This window comes from Neofelis nebulosa, chromosome 6 (genome assembly GCF_028018385.1).
Source record: "Neofelis nebulosa isolate mNeoNeb1 chromosome 6, mNeoNeb1.pri, whole genome shotgun sequence".
Classification (NCBI taxonomy): Eukaryota; Metazoa; Chordata; class Mammalia; order Carnivora; family Felidae; genus Neofelis; species Neofelis nebulosa.
In genome coordinates this window covers 83160666-83178840 of record NC_080787.1, presented here as the reverse complement: position 1 = coordinate 83178840, position 18175 = coordinate 83160666, and the positions used below count along the sequence as shown (strand labels likewise).

Genomic DNA, 18175 nt, shown 5'->3' with positions numbered 1-18175 from the left:
GTACATTGTTGATAAAAATTGGCCTATATGTTTCCTTTCCAATACTGCATTTTTAAAAATTAAAAGACTTTATTTATTTATTAAAAAAAATTTTTTTAACGTTTATTTATTTTTGAGACAGACAGGGATAGAGCATGAATGGGGGAGGGTCAGAGAGAGAGGGAGACACAGAATCTGAAACAGGTTCCAGGCTCTGAGCTGTCAGCACAGAGCCCGACTCGGGGCTTGAACTCACGGACTGCGAGACCATGACCTGAGTCGAAGTCGGACACCCAACCGACTGAGCCACCCAGGCGCGCCTAAAAGACTTTATTTTTTAAGAGCAGTTTTATGTTTACATAAAATTGAACTGAAGGTACAGAGTTCTTAGAGACCTTCTCTCCTTCAGTACACAGTTTCCCCTGTTACAATCTTTCATTACTATGGTGCATTTTTGCATTAGTATGGTACATTTGTTATAATTGCAGAACCAATATTAATATCAACTAAAGTCCGTAGTTTATGTTAGGGTTAGCTCCTTGTGTTATATAATTCTTTGGATTTGGACAAATGCAAAATGTCATGTATCTACCATTACAGGCTCATACAGAGTGATCTGTAATTTGTGTTCCTGCATTTGTCCCTTTTGGCATTCATTGAACCTCTGGCATTCATGGATCTTTTTTGCTATCTCTGTAATTTTGCCCTTTCCAGGATGTCATATAGTTAAAATCATATAGTATATAATCCTTTCATATTAGCTTCTTTCACTTAGCAATATACATTTAAAGTTCTTCTAGTGCTTTTTATGGTTCAATAGCTCACCCTTCCCCATCCCTCCCTCCCTTCTTTTTCGTTTTAAAAATAATTTTGGGGGGCGCCTGTGTGGCTTAGTCGGTTGAGCATCTGATTTCAGCTCAAGTCATGATCTAATGGCTCGTGAGTTAAAGACCTGTCTGGGGCTGTTGCTGACAGCTCAGAGCCTGGAGCCGGCTTCAGATTCTGTGTCTCCCTGTCCCTTTGCCCCTCCCCCCAACACACTCTGTGTCTCTCAAAAATAAATAAACATTAAAAAAATTTTTGAATAGTTTATTTTTTTAGAGCAATTTTTGGCCCACAAGATTGAGGGGAAAGTACAGAATATTCCCATATATTCCCTGCCCTCACACATGGACAGCCTCTCCCTGACTATCAATGTCTTGCACCATTTGCTATAACTGATGAACCTCCATTGACTTAGACATATCATTAGTATTCAAAATCTGTTGTTTACTTTAGGCTTCACTCTTGGTGCTATACGTTTTGACAAATGTATAATGACATGGATCTCTATAGATTACAGTATTATATGGAATAGTTTCACTGCTCTAAAAACCCTCTGTGCTTTGCCTGTTCATCATTGCCTCCTCCCTAACCCCTGGCAACCACTGATCTCTTTATTGTCTTTTTAGTTTTGCCTTTTGGAGAATGTCGGTGTGTAGCCTTTTGAGATTGGCTTCTTTCACTTAGTAATATGTATTTAAGTTCCTCTGTATCTTTTCGTGGCTTGATAGATAATTTTTTTAATTTTCATATTTTTATATTCCATTCATTCATTCATCCATCCATCCATTCATTCATTTTTAGAGAGAGTGTGTGAGTTGGGGAGAGGGACAGAGAGAGAGAGAGAGAGAGAGAAGAGAGAGAGAAGAGAGAGAGAATCTTAAGCAAGGCTCCATGCTCAGTGCAGGGCCTGATATGGAGCTCGATCTCACGACCCTTGGATCATGACTGAGCTGAAATCAGGAGTTTGACGCTCAACCGACTAAGCCATACAAGTGCTCCAAATCATTTTTTAACACTGAATAATATTCCATTGTTTGGATGTACTATGGTTTGTTTATCCATTCACTTACTAAAGGATGTCTTGGTGTTGCACCCAGGTTTTGGAAATTATGAATATGGCTGCTATACATATTCCCACGTAGATTTTTGTGTGGGCATAAATTTTCAGCTCGTTTGGGTAAATACCAAGGAACACTATTGCTGGATTATATAGTAAGAGTATCTTTAATTTTGTAAGAAACGGCCAAACTGTCTTCCAAAGTGGCTGTACCATCTTGCATTTTCCCGCTGGCAGGGCCCAAGAGAGCCTGTTGTTCCACATCCTCTCCAACATTTGGTAGTATCTGTTTTTTTGTTTTTGGCCATCTGATAGGTGTGTAGTGGTATCTCATTGTCCTTTCAGTTTGTAGCTCCCTAATGACATAGGATGTTGAGTATCTTTTCACATGCTAACTTTACTTGCTAGCTATATATCTTTGGTGAGGTGATTGTTCAGGACTTTCGCTTATTTTTTTAATTGGATTCTTCATTTTCTTATTGTTAAGTTTTAAGAGTTTTTTGTATATTTGGGTAACAGTTGTTTATCAGATACATTGTCTTTTCCAAGTATTTTTCCCTAGTCCGTGGCTTGTCTTTGCATTCTCTTGACATTGTTTTGTAGAACAGAAGTTTTTAATTTTAAAGAAGTTCAACTTATCAATTATTTCTTTGGTGCATCACGCCTTTGGCCTTTGGTGTTATACCAGAAAGGCCGTTGCCATGCGCAAGGTCATCTAAATCTTCTCTTTTGTTATCTTCCAGACGGTTTATTATTTTGTGTTTCACAGTGAGGTCTGTGACTCTAAGTTTGTGAGTGGTGTAAGACATGAATGAGGTAAAATAGAAGAGAATGTCACCGGCATCGAAAAGTCGAGGAACTTGGACACTGGGATTTGGGGTGGATTGTCCACATGTATGGTGGTGCACAGGAAGAAGAAAACCATGATTCATGTGCAAATGTCCTTTCTGGGAGTTTGACAGCTGGCACTGAAAAATTAGAGTTAGCATTAGAGTGGCTGGTGTATCTGATACCAGAGGATTAGGACTTTTTATACGAAAGTAAAAAGTAAAGTCTTGGAAGTAGCTTTAAATTGCTATGAGAAGGCAGATCCAACCATTCAGATGGGGGCTGCGGAGCATGTTTATTGGTTGCACGAGCCCTTCCAGCACCTTTTCAGAACTTGGCCTTTTTATTGTTTTTTTCGTGGGGCTCTTTCATCTCTGAACCCCATCTTACTTTCTCTGTTACTGTCTCTGTTAGTATTGGTAGTATTGAAATGTTCCTCTAATGCCCTTCTTTTTTCTTTTGAGATGCTAAGTCATTTTAGAAAAAAGATGATTTATATTATCCCTTTTTTTTTTAAATTATGTAAAAAGTACTTTGGAGGATACTCAAGGTAAGGAAAAACAGTATTCTAAATATTAAATAATTTCTTCTAGTCCATTGGTATTATAATAATAACTATATTTCTGAATTAATATCTTTCTGAATGAAGTAATCTTCCACATTTGTTGAATTACAAACCAAAAGAAAATAGGTTGAAGACATTAAATGAATAGCATAATTATCTTTATCGAACTCTTTATTGTGGATATAATTTTACCCAGCAATAAACAAATTAACAGAAGTCTACTTTTCTTCTATTTACTATGAACCTGAGAAAGAGAAATGTTTGGTCACATAAATGGTTTTGGAGATCTAAATAGTGTTCTCCTTAGAAAAGAAATACTGATTAAATTTTGCACAATTATCATTATCACTGGTTTTAGAAGGGACCCAACTTAATTTCATTAAAATTATTCTCAGTATGTGTTATACTAAAATTCTTTTCTCCTCTTAAGGTTTTTGCAGCGCAGTGATGAAATGTTTTAAACTGTGTTGTCATACCTATAATGAATTGGTTGCTGATTCCATAACCCTGTTTTATCAGTAAATGTGCATTAGACTAAATTTGGTTCCACATGGATAAAATAAAGCTAAATTATGCTTCTGATCAACCTGGTGTCTCAAGCTTATGTTCTTAATGTATTGACTTTTTTATGATAGTATATTTGATTATGTTTTTTTAGATGCTTAAAATATTCAGGAAAAATTAGACATAATACTTAACCTCACAGAGACTACATTTGGATAGAGGAACTTAAACTGTTAAATGTTGAATCATCCTACCTCTGTATAGATAGAATATTTTGAAACCAATGGGTGAGTGAGGTGGGGGAGTGTAATGAAGGAGGCATAGGGACAGGTTATATTTTATAATCAGAGTTTGGCATAGAATCTGAAAGAAATAGGCATAAGAGTATTTTTTTTTCCTTTTAAACAACTGGAAGGGGAAAATATGATTACTGATTTTATTTTATTTTATTTCATTTTATTTCATTTCATTTCATTTCATTTCTTATTTATTTTTGAGAGAGAGAGAGAGAGAGAGCATGTAATGAGCAGGGCAGAGAGAGAGAGAGAGAGAGAGAGAGAGAGAGAATTCCAAGCAGGCCCCGAGCTGTCAGGGCAGAGCCCGACTCGGGGCTTGATCCGAGGAACCATGAGCTCATGACCTGAGCTGAGATCAAAAGTCGGGCACTTAAGCAACTGAGCTACCCAGGTGCCCCTGACTACATTTTATTTTAGATGAGATGATCAGAGAAACCAAACTTTGAAAGACCCAAGAATGTAGCTTTCAGTTCTGTCTGATATTGATGAGGTACAGTAACTATAATTCAGATGCCTAGTATGAGGAGGTTCATGATACCATGTATGTTACTTTTTGCTGTCTGAGAAGAAAAGCATTTAAGTGAAAGCTTTAAGTAAGTTTAGGATTTCTTTTATGCACATGAGACCAGAGTTGTTTATGCTCAGTACAAGGAATCCATATTCCTGTTTGGAAATGATGAGAGAGGTGGTTTCCCTCAGCCTGCAGCACTCCCCCTTTCCATCATTCCTCTACCCTGGTCTTTAGACTATGATCACATCCAGGAAAAGATGAGATTTAAGTACTCACATATCTGGGTTACCTTTTATAAAAACGTTGGTGTGTTGTAGATCAGTGTTTTATCAATATATGATTAGATTTTATTATTGATTCTAGGAGGATCCCTAAGAATTTTTTTGAATGTTATTTTCAAGTAGAATCTTGACTGACTCATAGATTTATATACCCAAGAACAAAAGAGTAGTAAATCCATAGTGGGGTTGTTACTGGTTTAAGCACATTGCTTTTCCAGTACCTGAAATATACTTTGCTAAGTCTTCTCTCTGAAACCCATTATTTTGTGTCAAATACCCCATCATAAGCCATAGGTTTCTTCCACTAGTTCTCTCCATTCTTTTTCCTCATTCACAAGGATTTTCATTTCTTTCCCTATTTTTATCTTTTGCCTTTCTTTTTGCATGTCCTTAGAATTTTTGGTCTTAGCCTACGGACTGTGAGTGCACATATTTGTCCACCTATATACTGTTTACACACATGTACACCTCATGAGAAGGAAACTTCTCACCAGGCTGAAGTATGTTTCTGGGAAAGAATCTGTAAATAGATGCATGAAAGAGAACTGGTAAGAATTTTAAGTTGGACATAGGAGGCTAATGATAATACAGTTAATGAGAGCAAATATTCTTTTTTAAACAATTTTTTTTTAATGTTCATTTATTTTTGAGACAGAGAGAGACAGAGCATGAATGGGGGAGGGGCAGAGAGAGAGGGAGACAGAATGTGAAGCAGGCTCCGGGCTCTGAGCTGTCAGTACAGAGCCCAACGCAGGGCTCGAACTCACGGACCGTGAGATCATGACCTGAGCTGAAGTCGGACGCTGAACCGACAGAGCCACCCAGGCGCCCCGCAGATATTCTTTAAAGGTGTTATGTAAAATTCCAGTGAACCATGTAATTGCTTTGGTGCATTGAATTGTTGATAAATGCCTAACTTTAAGTACCGGGGTGGGGGGGGGGGGAGACTATAACAGAGGTATAATATATTTTGCTATTTTGTTCATGAAGTGTTTTATACAGCAGTCTAGATATAAATCATAGGTCCTATTTTTATATGATCTCTATTTCTATGCTAGTTTAAAGTTAATACAACAAGTAAGGGAAATGTTATATACTTTCTATATTATGGAAAGCAAAGTATATTTCTTAAGGTCTCACTACCATTTTTCCATATTTTATTAGGCTATAGAACATGTTTAGTTCACAGGTAAATGCCATTTGGTATCCCCGTATGGCTTATCTTCATCCAGAGATAGTCAGTGTCTCTTGAAGATCTCATCTGTGGTGGCTAATTGGGTCACTTTACCCATTAACTGACAGGGGAACTATAGCCTCATTCTATAATTCTGCAACTTCTTGAGCAGCCTCTTGGCAGTAATGCCCAACAAGGGAAATCATATGTTTTCCTGCTGACCATTATGACTTTGAGGACAGTTTAAATTGTATTAACTAGAGAAATTCACTGACAAAAACTTATTGCAATGAGCTCAGGCCAACTGCGTAGTCCCAACACTGCCCTCACTTGCAACACTAGCTTTAAGTTTTGGCTGCCAGGCCCACCTCTGCCTCAGACCTGCTGGCTACAAATTCTGGGACTCCTGGGGATTCCCTCATGTTTGATAATCACTAGAATGACTCAGAGACTCAGGAAGGTACTGTAATTACGATTACAATTTTATAATAACAAAAGAAGAACCACATGGCGCAAAATCTGGGACCCAAATGTGAGGTTTCTGGTGGTCCTCTTCCTAGGGAGTTAAGGACAACATTTCTTCTCAGTAAGCTGCATGACAATACCCAAAGAGTATTGCCAACCAGGGAGGCTTGCCTGAGCTTTTGGCGTCCAAAGTTTATATTGTAGTTCAGTCACGTATTGCTTGCATGGCTGACCTTTAGTCTTCAGCCCCTGAAGATTTGGGCTAATAGATTTAGTCTCCATTTCTCTGCAGGGCGGAACTAATATGGCATGTTCCAAAGTTTCCATTGTAAATCACATCGTTAGAGTCTCTGGTAACCAGACACCTCAGGCAGACAAAGATGTGCTTGTCAGGCAGGACATTCAGGGTCCTAGAGATCATCTCTCAGTAGTGGAGGGCAAAGCCCAGACCTCTCTTTTGGTAAAGTTAGTGCTTCAGGACACACGTATTCAAACAAAGGATGTATTTTTTAGTGAGATATAGTATTGTTTTGCAGTTTACCAGAGAGCCCTTTGTTGAAAGTCTTAAAATTTATGATGATTTCACCTTTATGCTCATACTACAAATATTTAACTTCTTTCTTTGTTTCTTTCTCTAATTTTTGTCCCCTTTCTGGCAGTATTCAGACCAGCCACTTATGTAATTTAATTTTATTTTTATGTATCACATACATGTTTATGGTTATCAGTTCTGTTTTTTTCTTGCCAAAAGTGCTTAATACTTTTCCAAACTAGTAGGTCATGCTTTTTTACCCACAAAGGAGATACTCGTCTATACTTTTTTACCAGCTGCAGTCTATATAAACATCCTGGAAAACATTTAGGAAGGGTGTCCCAGAAAAAAAGTACTTTAAAAACTATGCTAACGAAGCTTGGACTATACAGGCAGTGAGGAAGACTTAAAGATTTTTAGTTGTGACTGTGACTTATAACATTGTTTTAAATAGTGGAGGTGAGTAGAAATAGTTTGGAGAGAGGAAATTAATCTACAAGCAAGAAGACCAGTTAGGACCGTATTAGTGTTAGGCTGAATATAATGAAGGTAATAAAGGGATGGTTTGGAAGAAAATTATTAGCTATGAGAGATGATTTCATCTTTAAAAATATCTTACCATTTAATAATCTGTACGTATATTACCAGCTTTTAAACCTCTCTTACAATTTTTTTATGTTTTCATCTTACACAGTTTCTTGGAATAATACATTCCATGTGTTTTCTATCTAACTATATCTTTTGGCTTATTTTTATTGTTCCCAAAACTGTGCTATTCATTTTATATTTACTTAGTACACATTTGTGAGAGTGAGAGCTTACTCTGTGCCAGTTTACTGTAATAGGTGCTGAAGATTCAATGATATGTGTGTGATTTTATTGACCTTGAAAAACCTACAGCGCAATTTGGTAGTCAAACAATTAAAGAGGAAAATCCTGTGATGGAAGGAAGCACAGGATGCTGTGAGAGAATGTTAAAGGAGCATATAAGCTAGACAAGAGATTAGGAGAAAATTTCTAGAAATGTGACACACTAGTATAGAAAAGCAGTTAGGAACATGGACTCTGGAGCCAGAATGATTTTGGATTCTCAGTTCCTTGCTGTGTGACTTTGGGCAAGTTCTAAGCCTCACTTTTAAAATGGGGATAATAATGGTCCCTACTTTATAAAATTGTTATGATGCTAAAATGAGTTATTATATATAAAGTGCTTAGAAAAGTGCCTGGCACATCACAAAGTGTTTAGATGTTTTACCTCATTCTTCTCATCTTTTTTTTTCGTTTTCATGGATACATAATTAGTACTCAGTGAACATTTGAATATAATCGAATGAGAGATGAAATTATAATTTTCTATTTTCTCAGAAGTCTTTAACCAACTCTACTAAAGGCACTTACTATAAAATTATTATTTTATGTCTTTATAGATCCATATTAACCACAAGTAATAAGCTGGTATAATCCAGAAAGTTTAATCTCCTATAAAACTTAAAAAAAACCAAAAAAAACATTGAATTTGCTTATAGATGAGGGTGTGCTGTCCAGTTCATCATAGTTCTTACTAGTCCTTGGTATCTTATGCCCAGTCCTGTTGAGGTTCATGGCCTGGCACTTAGAAATATTTGAATTTGAGACCTCCATGCTAGACCCTGATGCTAGTTCCTTCAGGATAAAAACTGATCTCTTTTAAATCTCAAACATTTGATAGAATGGCTGTCAGTTATTGGCACTAAATGAATATTTGTTGAGTAAATGAATGATGCCTCAATTTTGAGATTAAAAAGAAGTCTGGCACAAAGAACTTTGATTGTTCCCTGAGGGTGAGTTGACTTTTATTTTGTAGAATTATGAGGGAATTTTGGTGAAAGTAAGACTGACCGCTACCAAAAATAATAAAGAACCCCTATTTCCCAGAGAAATTTTTTCTTAAGATTTTCTAACTTGTCACGTGGGGCTCATCAGATCTGTTATGCTTAATTTTAATTGTAGTAATATGAGTTAATGAAAGAGCCAGTAATAGTATTCCAGAAGCTATTTATATTTTGATTAGCTACCTTGAATGATACAGTTGTTGAATCATCATTGGTTAATAATGGAAATCAAATCATTATTTTTAAATGTTTATTTATTTATTTTGAGAGAGAGAGGGAGAGAGAGAGGATGAATGTTCCAAGATTGTGGGGTTCCATCTCATGAACTGTGAGATCATGACCTGAACCGAAATGAAGATTTGGATGCTTAACCAACTAAGCCACTCAGGCACCCCACAAATCATTGTTTAAAAAAAATTTTTTTTTAATGCTTATTTGTCTTTGTGCCTCTCTCTCTCTCTCTCTCTCTCTCTCTCTCTCTCTCTCTCTCTCTCTCTCTATGTGAGTGGGGGAGGAGCAGAGAAAAGGAGACAGACTCTGAAGCAGACTCTAGGCTCTGAGCTGTCAGTACAGAGCCCAACATGGGGCTCGAACTCATGGACCATGAGATCACGGCCTGAACTGAAATTGGACGCTCAACTGACTGAGCCACCAGGCATCCCAAATCATTGTTTTTAAAATGAGGTAATGATAGTGGCTTTTTGGTGAGCAGGAAGGATGAGTTTTGTAAAATGATTTTGTACTGATTAGAACAATTATTTAGGGTATTGAAGCATTGAATAGTCTTAGCCTAAACCAGAAATTAGACTTTAGAAATGAAAAAGAATGAAGAATAATATCTAGGTGGGTGGAAATTTCCATTTTGGGGGGATTGGTAAAATAAAGCCTTGAATTTTAGGGGAGTTATGAAAGCATATTTAAATAATCAGCAGATATAAGCAACTGTATTTAGTATTCTCAGGCAGTCACTTGAGGCTGTGTGGCGATATTTGCTCAGATAATGTCTGATGTGAGTAGAACAGTCCAGAAGAGAAAAATGGAGATAGTTTATTCTTTTCTTGTTTAAGTATTCCCTTGGTGTATTTTTCTTTATTGTAATGAATTGATATTGCCAATTTGCATTCCCAATTACATTGCAGATTCATTTTCTTCTTCATTGTAGTCTTAAGCTATCATTTTACTTATTTGTAAAAGGTTCCTTTCTATGCTTTGTAACTTTGCAGTTTCTGTTTCGTTTCTAATGTTTCTAATTTCAAGCCCTTTTGCATTATCTTACTCTGCTTATGCATTTATAATGATTTGGTTTCCAATTACTTTCTGATTCATAGACACATAAAATATCAATTCAGAGTCAATCACCTGGTATAACCTTTGTCATTTCCACCAATCTCTGGTCAATAGAAAGTTATATGCCTTCTCTAGGATGTTTCAGACGGTATTCAAGTGATAAGATTATGTTAATAGGTAAGCAAGTTAAAATTTTATAAGTAAGACTTTATGACACACTATAATGCTTCATTAATAATTATTCAGTATATTATGTCTGCTATTTTACCTGTTATCTAATTGTCTTCTAATTTGATCTGGTGGAAAATAAGATTGTAATCCTGTAAAACAATGTATCCTAGTTTAGGATAATTAACCACACATTTCACTTTAAAGCTTCTTCAGGGTTTTGCAGTTAAACTTTTATATTTTATTTAAAAATTTTTTTTACATTTTAAAAGTAAGATAGCTTTTTAAGAAATTTCTTAGAAGTGTTTTAGAAACAACTTGGGTAATTTAAATTGAACTGTGTTTCTGCATAAGGATTGACAGGAAGTGGTTAATTACGTCATTGTGTTTAATGTTTTTACTAATAAATTAAAATTAAGGTATTGTTTAGGCATTTTGGCCTAGGCTTATATTATCATTGAGTCCCCAGTATCCTTAAAGCTAGCTAGGTTTCTAGCATTAGTAGGCAATCAGGAAATACCTGTCTAATGGACACTGACTGAAATTTTATTTTTATTGAGTTGTTATCCTCCAACAAATTATCTAAGAAAAACTTAGGTTAGCACTTCTTATATAAGAATAGCAGGGCAACTCATAAATAAGTTTTACTTAAAATATAGAAGAGGGAAAAACCAAAGTAGCTTAAAAGTATAGAACATTCTATCTTGGAATGTAATACTGGAGACAAGAGAATACCAAAGTGAGCTTTTAAATTATCTGCTTATTTAAGTTATTAAAATAAAACCTGACTATTTTAACTGTGTATATGGAAAGTCTTTTTGGCTCCTTGGTTAACAATTCCTTCCTTGGAGATTGCATCTGACTTAAATTCTCTCAGACTGCCCATCGCCCTTGTTGAATACATCTTCTGTAATGTTTGGTTTGATCTATTTATTACCCTGGGTTTTCCATTTCTTTGCAATTTTCATCTTAGTGACTTTCTTCTGATTTAGTCACTTTCACTTTGGCAGCTTCTCTGTGGCTACTGTTCCTACGTTGAACTTTTAAACGCTGACATACTGCTTTCTAACCACAACTTCCATCTCTAAAAGCTTGTGAGGCACTTCATCAAGACATTTCATCAACTTCTCTGTCATCCAGTGAGCTGAGACTGTACCCTCTTCACCTTAGGGGTACATGGTTCCCTTCACTGGACTTAAGATCTCAGTCTAGGTGGCTCTTTTCTTTTTTCAGAACTTCCTGAATTCTCTATGGAGTTCTTAGTTTCTTAAGGTAGAAGTTGATATTGATTTGTGACTTCTTTTCTAATTAGTCATCTAGTGCAATAAATTCCCTTAAGCACACTTTAGTCACATCCCTCAAATCTCAATTACTATATTTTCATCTTCATTCAGTTTGAAATACTTAAGTTTTCCTTTTGATTTCTTTTATTTATTGGTTATTTAGAAGCGTGTTATTAAGATTCCAAAAATATGGGAGGTTTTCCCAGATATCTTTTTCTTATATCTTGTTTAATTCATTGTGATTAGAGCACATACTTTGTATGACTTTGATTTATAAATGTGCTGTATGTACTTGGAAAAAAGTGTTTTTTCCTGTTGTTGGGTAGAGTGTTCTATAAATGTCAGTGGTGTCAGGTTGTTTCAGTGTGGCTGTAGTGTTCTGTATTCTTACTGATTTTCTGTCTGATGTTCTTCTATTAAGTGTTGCTGGGTGACTTGGAGAGACCTCAGACCCTGGGACCTTGACCCAGCCAATCACAAAAGAGTCACAGAAGGTTCTTGGTCTTCTAACAAAATGAATTCAAGGACAGACAAGCAGCACAGGGCATGAGTAACACAAGCAAGAAAGTTTATTAAGTGAAAAGTAGAGATGAGAATCCATGAGCTTGATTGAGAGAGAGCAAGAGAGCAAGCGCGAGGGAGTGGGAGTGAGAGCTCGTGAAAGAACGACCTTGAGAGCAAGAGCGGGTGCATGCAGAAGCTGTATGCCCTGACAGTTGGGTTTCTTTTTCTTTTTGACATTTGTTAACTAGAGGGTAGAATACTTATTACTTGGGGTGGGGATTTCGTGCTGTTTCTTCCTTATTTGGTCGGGGATTTTTGGCCTTTGTCAGCCATCTTGAGGCTAGCTGGTTTGCTAAGGCTTCCTGTGGCTTTGTTTTGGAGTGCTTCCAGGATAGGCTTCTGACTTTCCAGATAGCTGGCCTTGATTTCCTTATTGCTGGCCTCCAGGAATCCTGTCAGAACCTCACTAATTGCTTACTCTAAGTCTTTTTTTTTTTAATTAAAAAAAAATTTTTTTTAAGCTTATTTATTTTTGAGAGAGAGACACAGAGCATGAGTGGGGGAGGAAGAGAGAGAGAGAGAGAGGGAGACACAGAATCCGAAGCAGGCTCCAGGCTCCAACCTGTCAGCACAGAGCCTGATGTAGGGCTCGAACCCACAAACCACGAGCTCATGACCTGGGCTGAAGTTGGATGCTTAACCGACTGAGCCACCCAGGCGCCATGACAGAAGTCTTTTCAAAACATCTTCACCTCTACTTTTTTCTGCTTGTTGAATCATTTATGCAGAGAAGAGTATTAAATTCTCCATTTGTAATTGAGATTTTTGCCATATTTTTATTAACTGCTCTGTCAGTTAAAAAAAATGCATTTTGAGGTGTTTTTTTTTTTTTGAGGTACATATACATTTAAGATTGTTATAGGTCCTTTTTATCTCTAGTGATATTTCTTGTTTTTAAGTCTTTGTCCAATATTAATATAGGCTAGCCACTTTTTTTTTCATTAGTGTTAGGATTTAATATCTTTTCTGTCCTTATGCATTTATCTTTCTGTCTCTCCATCCAAACAGCTTTATTGAGGTATAATTGAGCTATAACATCGTGTAAATTTAATCTGTCTTGCTTTTAATTTAATTGAATCTTTATATACAAAATGGGTTTATTCTGGACAGCGTATAGTTGGTTCTTGATTATTTTTTTCCAGTCTGACAGTCTCTGTCAAATGGGGTGCTTGTACCATTTAAGTTTAATTATTACCATTACCATGGGGTGCTTGTACCATTTAAAATTAACTAATACTGTGGCTTGTTTTGGATCCACCCCCTTACTACTTGGTTTCAGTTTGCCCATGTGTTCTCATTTCCTTTTTTCCCTCTTGCCATCATTTGGATTACTTGATGTTTTGATTTCATTATAGCACCACTTTAGGCTTATTAGGTATAAATCTTGGTTTATATTTTAGGAGTTGTTCTAAGGTTTATAGTATATCCCTTTAATCGTTCACTGTTGACCTTTAAATAATATTATATCACTTTATAGTTAGGGTAAGACCCATACAACAATATCATTCTATTTCCTATCATATATTTTGCTTCTAAATATGTTATAAACCACACAATATTTTAATATTTTTGCTTTAGTTATCTTTTAATGAAGTGAAGAACAAATATTTTATATTTATTCTAGTTTTCAAACATTTCTTTTTCTTTTTTTCCTTTTTTTTTTCACCAGTCATCTTTTATTTGGTGTTAATTCTTAATTAGGATGTGATTCATCCTAATTAAAGGATTCAAAGGTGCCAGGCAAAGGTCATAGTCAGGAATGTGAATGTGCCTCCATACCGGGCCCTCTTCGGTGGTGCTTGGATAGCGGCTCATGTGTGTGTTCCGTGTAATGACGTAGTTGAAAAGCACGTAAGCTGCCAGCACATAGAAATGCCAGTGATGCTTCCTTTCTTCACATTGACATACTTGTTGTAATACTGGTAATAACCTCTCTGCAATGCTCTGGCAATGCCCTTATGGTGAAATCCCACATCAGTATCCAGCTTGACTGTTCTCCTCATTTGACGTCCATGAGCTTCTTCTTCATTGGTATGGAGAATGCCATCTTAGAGTCCTTGGTGTCTGTTATATCTAGTTGTCAGCCATTTCTGACAACTCTTCCTATTTTTTGTTTATATACAGGTTTTATTGTTGTTGTTTATATCTTATTTCTTCTGCCAGAAAACTTTCTTTTAAAATCTTTTGTGTTTTGGCCTGGTGGAAATTCATCTTACCAAATTTTGTCTGTCTGAAAAATTTTTTTATTGTGCTTTCATTTTTTAAAGATTTTCATTTGCTAAAGAGTTTTGGGTTTACAGTTTTTCTGTTAGTACTTTTAAACTGGTGTTCTATTATCTTCTGGCTTATATAATTCATGACAAAGAGTCTACTGTCATTCCTGTTTTTGTACCTTTGCATGTAAAGTTTTTTCCTTCTTGCTGGAGTTTGCACATACTTTTTTCTTACATCCTTCTTGTTCTCTAGGCTTCCATTGGGGTGTGTGTTATGTGTGCATGCTCATATGTGTGTTTAATTTTGCCATAATCTGAGGCATTTTTTCCTCCTAGTTGTTTTGTGTTTCCTTACCACTTTTCTTTTTTAAAATCACTTTCCAGTTGTACAGATGTTCTGTCTTTTTAATCTCTCAGGTCTTTGATTCTCAGTTGTTCCCCCCACCCCTGCCACCTTTTTTGTATTTCAGTTGGAAGAAGTGCTACACTTTTCTTATTCAAGATTGTTTCTTCTTTAGTGATTCTTTCCTTTGTTGTGCTCAGTCTGTCGATAATCCCATTGATTAGCATTCTTTTTTTCTCTGATACTGTTTTTTATATCTTTCATTTCCATTTGTCTCATTTTTGTAGTTTTCATCTCTTTGTGTTGTAATTCCACATTTGTCCATACATATTTTCCACCTTTTCCTTTAAAATACTAAGGTTTGGGGCACCTGGGTGGCTCAGCCAGTTAAGGGTCTGAGTTTGCTCAGGTCATGATCTCACGGCTTGTGGGTTTGAGTCCCGTGTCGGGCTCTGTGCTGACAGGTTGGAGCCTGGAGCCTGCTTCAGACTCTGTGTCTCCCTCTCTCTCTGCCCCTCCCCCACTCACACTCTGTGTGTGTGTGCGTGTGTGTGCGTGTGTGTGTGTCTCTCAAAAATAAATACAAATTAAAAAAATATTAAGGTTATTTTGTTTATTAATTTTATTTTTTAATTATTTATTTTTAAAATTTACATCCAAGTTAGTTAGCATATAGTGCAACAATGATTTCACAAGTATATTGCTTAATGCCCCTTACCCATTTAGCCCGTCCCCCCCCCACAACCCCTTCATCAACCCTTTGTTTGTTCTCCATATTTAAGAGTCTGTTATGTTTTGTCCCCCTCCTTGTTTTTATATTATTTTTACTTCCCTTCCCTTAATTCATCTGTTTTGTATCTTAAAGTCATCATATGAGTGAAGTCATATGATATTTGTCTTTCTCTGACTAATTTCATCCATGTAGTTGTAAATGGCAAGATTTCATTCTTTTTGATTGCTGAGTAATAAATACTCCATTGTGTGTGTGTGTGTGTGTGTGTGTGTATACACACATACATATATATATATATATATGTATACATATACACACACACACATCTTCTTTATCCATTCATCTGTCAATGGACATTTCGGCTATTAAGGTTACTTTAAAGTCTTTGATAATTCTAAAACATGAGACATCTCTGAGTCCTATTCTGTTGGCTGTCTTGTCTACTGAATGTAGATCATTTTTTTTTCTTGCTTTGTGTATGTGTGATATATTTTTTTATTGGTTGATATATATATATATCAACCAATATATTCATTGGTTGAGATATATATATATATATATATATATATATATATATATATATATATATTCCTGTTTGAACAGTAGAGACTGAGGTAAATGTATTTGTGCTTAGTAATGGGTATATCTCTTTTTTCAGTTTGTTACTAGGTCTCATTTGAAGGAGGGTGGTTAGTGGTTGAATCAATCTGTTCTCTATTTCAGGTGGGTTTGTGTTGCTATATAGGTATCTTTGATGCTCCAAAGACCCCACATTCCTGAGTGGCTCAGTTGGTTGAGTGTCTGACTCTTGGTTTTGGTTCAGGTCATGATCTCATGGTTCGTGAGTTCAAGCCCCGCGTCAGGCTCTGCACTGACAGTGCAGATCCTGCCTGAGATTCTTTCTCTCTTCCTCTCTCTCTGCCCCTCCCCTGCTCATTCTTTCTCTCTCAAATAAAACTTAAAAAAATGTTTTTTAGAGGTACCTGGCTGGCTTAGTTGGTAGAGCATGGACTCTTGATATCATGGTCATGAGTTTGAGACCCTCCTTAACTTAAAATTTAAAAAAAAAAGCCAAGAATTTTTTTTTTCTTTTTTTTAAAAACGTGATTGTGGCATTTGGTTTTCATTGTGTTATTCCTCGGCAGAATTTGGGCTATGAATGTCTATGAATGTAGGAGGTTACCTTTTCTTACATAATTGGGTGCAGGAAATATTAAGGTTATACTTTTCTCCCTTGCTTGAAATTTTATCCATCATAGCTCATGGATTTTTAAAAACAGATGAAATAGAACATGAAGGTATTAATATATATACTTCTCAATATGAGTACAAGTTCCAAAAAATTTTTCCTCTAGGGTAAATATATCACATACATGAAATAAAGGCTTTAACATTGCTTTCCAAATTCCCAGCAAGAATGTAAGCTATTTTGACTCTTTGATGCTTAGAGTTTATTTTTTTTTTCTCTTAAAAGGAATTTATAAGAAATAGGTATTTTTAATCCACATGGAATTTTTACTTTGGCAAATTTCTTCCTCAGTTGGCTAGGTCATTTAAACCTATGAGTGCATTGGAGACAAATGTATGAATGCCAGAACTATCCTGAAATTTCTGCCCATTTGGCCAGACCCTTGATAATATGGCTCTAAGATTCCCAATTTGCCAGCTCCCCACTTAAGAATTCTGTGTTGTGATAAGAGGAAGAGAAGAAACAAAAGAAATAAAGAAAATTTCAAGAGCATTACAGTTTTTTTTTAAAGAAAAATTGTCTTAAGATATACATAAAATTTACCTTTTTAACCGTCATTAAACAATGGTTCAGCAGCACTAAGGACATTCACATTGTTGTACAGCCATCACCAGTATCCATCTTCAGATTTTTTTCATCTTTCTGCATGGAACTTTGTACCTGTTAAACGCTAACTCCTTATCCTCCCCCCCCCCCCCCCCAGCTCCCTAATTTCTGTCCCTATGAATTTGACTAAGGAGCATTATAGTTTTAAATGAATTTAGATGTTGGAAGCCAAATTGGTCTTAAACTAGTTTAAGTTTAAACTAGGATACTAGGATTACTCTTATTTTTCTTGGCTGAACTGCCCTCAGTTTAGAGAAGTTACAGATTCTGAAGAATGAAATGGCAGAGAAGATGAAGCCACACTTGGGGAAGAGACTCAGATTTTGTTGCATGTGAAATAAACTTGAAATTTTGGTTGTTGCTTTTGGAATACAAATTTCCCTGTAGATGTAGTGGTTTCCAGAGGATATGATTGTGGTTAAAGAGATGTATCATCCACAGCATATCTAAAATTTTGGATACAGTGTATTTGAATTCCAGACCTATCCTGACTGCACTCTAAGTTCGTCAGACTATGGCTCTGTGAAAGTGCATCTGTTCTCTGAAATACAGAAATCAATGTTTTGGGCTTCCATCAGTCACATCTTCTTTTCTTCAATGTAATAAAAAGCATTTAAAAAGTAAAAAGAAGCATTTAAACAGAAAACAGAAGCATTTAATAATAAATAATAATAAAAAGCTTTTAAAAGGTAAACAGAAGCATTTAAAACTACATGCTCAGAAATTATTGGATAGCTTTGGGCCTATACCTACTCTTTAGTAGATAAGGACACTGAAAAAACTGTCATTTGTATTTTATACTGTGTATCCCTTGTAATGCATTTCTCTGCTTGAAAAAATA

At 35.9% G+C, this 18175-nt stretch overlaps 1 protein-coding gene across 1 annotated transcript in view; it reads left to right on the top strand.

Moving 5' to 3' along the window:
• RNGTT (RNA guanylyltransferase and 5'-phosphatase) overlaps window positions 1-18175 on the top strand; it is a 317924-nt gene that overhangs the window by 133535 nt on the left and 166214 nt on the right. The window lies entirely within an intron of this gene.